The sequence below is a fragment of the Thrips palmi genome, unplaced genomic scaffold (assembly GCF_012932325.1).
Source record: "Thrips palmi isolate BJ-2018 unplaced genomic scaffold, TpBJ-2018v1 HiC_scaffold_17, whole genome shotgun sequence".
NCBI lineage: Eukaryota > Metazoa > Arthropoda > Insecta > Thysanoptera > Thripidae > Thrips > Thrips palmi.
Window position 1 is genome coordinate 12,651,746 of NW_023144626.1, and position 7,127 is coordinate 12,658,872.

Here is a 7,127-nt window from a genome sequence, read left to right on the forward strand (position 1 = left end):
TTTTGGCAGTGCACGCGGGCATGTGTCGGGCCCGAAACGGCATACGATCAAATTGTGGTCTAGCCCGAAATTTTATTGTGAGGTACGCAACAGGGAAACCAGAATGCACAGATGTGCAGGGAGCTGCCTAAACTGCTAGGCGTTTGCGTTCGTATCGCACCTATTCTAAGGGCCCATTAAAATGAAATTTTCCGTGGACAGTTTCTGAGGCTGTGTAATTTCCGTGGAGGGAAAAAAAATTTAAAAATTGCGATATTTCCTATATTTTTGGGGGTGATAGCTCGCCCCGATGAATCCATGATCCCTAGTGTTTCTTAACAAAAAAATGCAAAAACCCGGTTTCAATTCAACTTTTTTTCAAAAAATTTCAGGGCCCAAAATTAACCATTTCGCGAGAACTGCTCATGAGTAGGAACAACACAACTTAAGTAACTCTGTTAACCTCACTTTGCTGTTGGATTGTCAGTCTATACTTGGGTTTTGATATTGATAATAAACCCACCTGACTTTGTCACACCTACGCCACTGGGAACATTCCCAGGGGGGGGGGGGCTGCCGCCAGGACAACCAACAAGAGCCGGGAAATTCTGTTTTGATTTTCTCAATGTGGGCATCTGTGGCAATTAGCCTGATACGACCCAACACCGAGGCCGCCCCCTCGCCCACGCCCTCTGCCGTTGCCACGCCGAGGCAGCCGCTCCGCCCACCGTACCGCAGGCCCTCCCTTGTCCTGCCGTCCCGCCACCACCACGGCCAAGTAAACCCAAAACCCCGACGGACCCGAGAAGAGCGCCGTACTATCCCCAGCACCATACTATGATACTGCCACCAGTCCATGCCCTTCTGGAGGCGTTAGGAGGCGGCAGGTAAAACTGCTCGTCACACTTCTGAAAAAGGTAGGTGTACGCCAGACCGTGTCTTGTCGTAACGGGCTTCGCGATGCTGCCCAGTTTCGACCATCCACGCCTGGCGTATACACCTCCCTTTGGGCCCTACGGCGCTAACCTCCCTTCGGCAGGCTGCTTTCCTAGGCAGACCGTGGAAAGGGGCGTGATCCCCTAAAAAAAAGCTTTTGGGTCATCAAAATCTACACCAATCGGATTCAACTTTCAGTCGGTGGTCCGAACGGGTTCTATTTTCGTCATCAGCAGCCTCAAAAGCATATCAAACGATATGAAACTTGAAAAAAAGTTGAAAGTACCTAAAAAGTTTTTTTTTCTCCGTTTTTTAAGTGCTTTTGGCTAATATGACCGAATGGATTGAGATAGAAAGCTAAATTTTAGTGTGTGGCGAGCCAATGACATACCTAATGACCCTGCAAAATCTCAGCCAGATCGGCCAAGCCGTTCAGGGGAGTAGTGCATACAAAACCACACACACGCAGACAGACAGACAGAAAAAACTTTTCAACCCCACGGGAGTAACGGGCTTCGCTATCGCTCAGCCAATTAAAAATGAGGCGAAGAAAAAAACCATAAACATTGCAGTAATAATCTCAGTACCAGGCTAAAGTGGGGCAGTTCCACAGTTCGGCTTTTTTTTCAATACGATACAAAAATTTTACATAGGCAATTTCGACTCACGATGCCAAAAGGGTTTCCTAAAAAAAATATCACAGAACCACGAAGAGCCCCTACAAAATACCCCCACAAGAGCCAAGTACTGAGACTTCATTACAAGATCATCAATGCTTATTCAAGTGATAAAAGCTATCCCCTTGCCGTTTTCCCACTTGCAAAATGGACGCCTGCAGAGGCCACACGGTAACTTGCGGGCTCTCAGACTCTGCACACAAGCAAGGAAAACGTGATGAGTGCATGAAGGTACACCTCAAAAGGTGTATCTAAGCAGATTGTGCACACTGTCAGAAAACTCCGTCAAAATCGGAAATTTAACGGAGACGGCCCTTTTTTTTTAAACGGAGATCTCCGTTTTTTTGAATTTGGATTTTCTCCTTAAATACGGAAGTTATGAAAAAAATGAAATAGAAGCCTTACTTATCAAAAAGAACAGACTAATTCACGTTATCCTTGGGTTGGGTGACCAACTGTTTTGGTGTTCGTTTTCCCAAAGAGTGCCTTCCCTAAAGCGACCTCCCCTTTTGGGGTTTCCGTCCATTTATTCGATCCTAATGGCATGTGGTCAAGTGGATCTTAAAACAGTTTTGGAGAATATCACTTCCCGTCAAAAAAGGCACTGTTGGCATTAACATCGAAGGGGACGGAGGGAAGTAAACCGTTAAAATGCGTTTATTTCTGCAAAAATGCGGTTCATCTCCGTAAAAATATGGAAAATCTCCATAAAAATATGGAAAATCTCCGAATAAATACGGACAATTTACGGAGCCTCCATTCCCAAAATTAGAGTATCTTTCTCCGTAAATTTACGGATTTTTTTTTCTGACAGTGGCAGAGGTCATCTAATTAGAACACTACAAAACCCCCCCGGGGTTACATCCGCGTGCAAAGTCCTCTTATTTCCAACAGTAACAGTGCTTCTAATTTTTTTTTATTATTTACCACTTTTACTTCCAGAAAAACTGCTTCGATGACCTAAACAATTACAATAGTATTTCATGCAGTGATCTAAAACAAAAAAAATTCCAATGCAATCGCATTACAAGTGTTCCCTTTTCACATTTGGCTATTTTGAAATAGCCATGTATTGGACCGTGCCAGGTCAACTGTTCAATGATTAAGAGAAAATCCAAAAATTTCAAAGTAACCAATTCAAACTAACCAATAGAAAAGAGTTCTGGTCAAATCTGATTCAGTTACACTGCGAGAAAAGATCACGGTAAATCCTGTACTGATTACTCCAGACTTCACCGTACTTTTTTTAACGGGCAATGCCGTCGTTTTTTAACAGGCAATACCGTACTTTTTTACAGGAAACGCCGTACTTTTTTTACAGGGAATCCCGTACATTTTTCCCCGGCAATCCCGTACTTTTAATACCTATCAAAAACTGCTATAATTTTGTTCAGTCGGTTGACCCACTTTTTCCAAGTTCCTGATGTACGCAACTGCTGAAGTCGGACTCCTGGACCCCTCTTCCGACCACTCGTTGGAAAGGTCTTGACGAGACCTATTGAAAGGTGCAATAAAATTTTTCAGTCGGTCGACCCCCTTTTTTCAAGATCCTGTTGTGGACACTTCTTGGAAGCGCCCTTTGTTGGGGCCAGATCTAGTCTTTCCTACGGCATGGACTGTACGGAAGAACGGTAACTACTGTTAAAAGACTACGGAATATTTTGTAAAACAAGTACGGTAAATACTGTAGACTGTACGGAGGATGCTGGTTTATGAAGTACGGTAAAGTTTGGCAAAAAAATTATCCAGGATTTACCGTCATTTTTTCTCAGAGTGTAACACCATGACCACCTCACTTCATCTCGCGACTTCCAGTGCTCATGTTCGCCAAACGAAAGTCACCCGCGTTCCGAAATCACCCCTCCCGAGTTTATAAAGTTTGTCAAACCAACCTCGTTGTTTTTTCGTTGAGAGTAAAAACTGTTCTACAGAATTTAGGAAAACATGACAAAACAACCGAAGCCTTTAAAAGCATGCCAAACATCCAACCTTAGCAACAATGGAGGGGGAGTTTCAATGCGCGTACTCGTTTTTTCAGCTTCGCGATTTTCGAAAGGGCGCAGACGCAAACAAATCGGGGCCAACCGGTGCCAAACCCCCGAAAATTAATTTGATGCTCGCTTCTGCTACGAACTTGTTACTATGACAGACTTTTAAGATGCTCCTACGTCGGGACACCCTGCAAAGCGTTAGATTGGCATTTTCGAATTTCACGGCGTTTTGATTTCTCTTAATCGGCGACTTTGAATTTTGACAGTTGGTACGATGGGGCCATGCCGTTGCCGAGGAGATTTTTTTTCATGTTGTAACCATTTGCTCAGAACACAGACGATTTCTTGTTACTTTGATGAGCCAGGAGGTTTAGTTTTGAGGAGTGTCACATTTTTTTTTTGAACCATTTTTTCATATCATTAACGGTTCTCGTTTTCGATTGTTGCAAATTTATGTTTTTTTTAGTTAACGGAAAATTTCCACGATGAATTTTCAAAAAAATTGGAATTTTCGTTTTTTCCATGGTTGAAATAGTTTTGCGCAGTTTAGAAAAACGAGAGGGGGGGGGGGGAAAGGAAACCACGGACCTCGGACAATAGGGGTTCTTGGGGAAACCCCCAAAAAGCCTATCAACTAATATCCATCAAGATCAGCAACGAAACAGGATTCCATGGGCCATATAAGCAGCAAAAGCTGTGCTCCAGTACAAGGACAAAGCCTAATGTCACACTGTCTAAACCAGTGGCATCTTATACAAAGAGCCAAATTAAGAAATACAGCAGCGCATTAAAAAAAAGAATCCGAACTTTACAATTCTCAAATAAGAAAAAGAAGACATCTGATGGGAAGACGCAGTACAATACTTTCGATTTTTAAAAGGTCATAATCAAAAAAATTTATCACTTCCCCGGTAATGTTTATGCCACTATTGGCGGTAAAAGGGACCTTCCAACTAAAATTTTAAAAAGGTAGGTTTTCCAGACCGCGTCTTGTCGTAACAGGCTTCGGGGTGTCTCGTTGCCTGTTCCTCCAATCCGCGCCTGGCGTACCTACACTGTCAGAAAAAAAAGTCCGTAAATTTACGGAGAAAGTTACTCTAATTTTGAGAATGGAGGCTCCGTAAATTTTCCGTGTTTATTCGGAGATTTTCCATATTTTTATGGAGATTTTTTCCCTATTTTTACGGAGATGAACCGCATTTTTGCAGAAATAAACGCATTTTAAAAGGTTTAATTCCCCCCGTCCACCTTCGATGTTAATGCCAACAGTGCCTTTTTTGACGGGAAGTGATATTCTCCAAACTGTTTTAAGATCCACTTGACCACATGCCATTAGGATCGAATAAACGGGGGAAACCCAAAGGGGAGGTCGCTTTAGGGAAGGCGCACTCTTGGAACACGAAAACCCCCAAAACAGTTGGTCCCCAAACCCCGGGATAAGTGAATTAGTCTGTTCTTTTTGATAAGTAAGGCTTCTATTTCATTTATTGGCTGACGATAGCGAAGCCCGTTACTCAGGTGGGGTTGAAAAATTTTGTCTGTCTGTCTGTCTGTCTGTGTGTGTGTCTGTCTGTCAGCACTACTCCTCCTGAAAGGCTCGGCCGATCTGGCTGAGATTTTGCACACTTTTTGGGTATGTCCTTGGCTCGGCACACGCGAAATTTCAATATCCTAGCCAACTGTTTTAGTTTTTTTAGCCGAAAAAAACCTAAAAACGGGGTAAATCGAGTTTTCTGTCGGCAAATATCTTCTGCCTTGAAGAAAGGGGGGTCAGGGGGGGGAGCCCCCAGCCCCGGCAAGTTTAAAAGTAACAAGGTCAAGATCGTGTTATCTGTGGATGAAGCAACTCTATCTGGAATGAAGGGGGGTCTGCGGGCGGAGCCCCCCAGCATGCAACAATTTAGAAGTACCGACGATGGCAAGCCATGGCCTGCCGAAGGCAGGCTAGCGCCGCAGGCCAAGGGAGGTCCGCTAGGCGCGGATTGGGGGAACAGGCAGCGAGACATCGCGAAGCCTGTTACGACAAAACGCGGCTGGGGTAAACTACCTTGTATTCATAACTTCCCTATTTTAACGGAGAAAATCCATAATTAAAAAAAACGGAGATCTCCGTTAAAAAAAGGGACAGTCTCCGTTAATTTTCCGTTTTTTGACGGAGTTTTCTGACAGTGTACCTTGGCCTGCGGCGCTCGCTAGCCTGCCTTCGGCAGGAATGCTTGTTCTCGTGGGTTACTTCTAATTTGTTGCATCTGGGGTCGCTCCGCCCCCAGCCCCCCCTTTCATTCTGTATAGATTTGCTTTCTAAAAATAACACGATCTTGACACTTGTAACATGAAATTGTCGGGGCCCGGGGGGGCTCCGCCCCCCAGCCCCCCCTTCCCATAAGGGGGGGAAATCTGCCTGCAGAAATCTCGATTTTTCGCCTTTTTATTGTTTTTCGGTAAAAAAACTGAACCAGTGGAGCTAGGATATGATTTTTCGCGTGTGCCGAGCCAAAAACACACCTAAGGGGCCGCAAAGTCTCAGCCAGATCGGCCGAGCCGTTCGGGAGGAGTAGTGCACACACACACGCAGACAGACAGACAGAACTTTTCAACCGCACTGGACTAACAGGCTTCGCTATCGCTCAACCAACAATTACCCCAATGCCTAGGCTTCTCTTCGATAAAGGGTCCTTGGGAGTTTTGGTAGAAGATTTTCCATTTTCGGTCCCTTGCAGCGACACACTGTCACCATCGTGGCCTCGGGCGGGCCTGCAAACCACTTTAAAGCGCCGCTCACAGCGACAGACCAAAGTCGTCCCCGGGGTATTTTTGGCGCCTCCCCTTCGCCGCCAGCAGTCACTGTCCCTAACACCCTTTCTCGGGGCACTTGACGTCAGCGCTACGGCCTCCGTGCTGCCGCTTAACTGCACGGTCGTGGGGCATTGGCTGCGCTTCGTCCGGCCTTGTCTCGTCGGCGATGTACTCGTGACGACAGTCGAGGTGCGCGTCGTGCACCAAATCATCGAAGTGGACATTCGCGTCGTCGACGACGCTACGAACGCCTTTGGGCCTGGGAAAGGGAAATGCCTGGCGGTCACCACGGGGCTTGTCCTGCCGACCTGGGAGCCCGCACGCCGGCGAAATGCACCACTGCAAGAAAAAGTGTGAAAAGTACAAAAATGTACAACAAAAACTGTACATAAAAGTACAACAGGGATTGTAGAATACAACGAGAATTGTACAAACCACAACGAGGCCTGCACTGCCCAGCACTCGTCATGCCGGTTCCATTGTACTTTGTACAACAATTGTTGTACTTTGAAAGTACAATAAAAACCTGATAAAAAATTTGCCAAAAATTTGTGTACTTTTGTTGTGGTTATTTCCTGCAGTGGATCACAGTACACGCTGTGAATTGACCTACGGTGAAAACTGGTAATAAATCAACGGCATTGATAGGACATTTTTGGTAGAGTGTGGGCATATCTTTGGCTCGCCACACACCAAAATTCAGCTTTCTATCTCAACCTTTTCGGTTATATTAGCCAAAAAACACTTT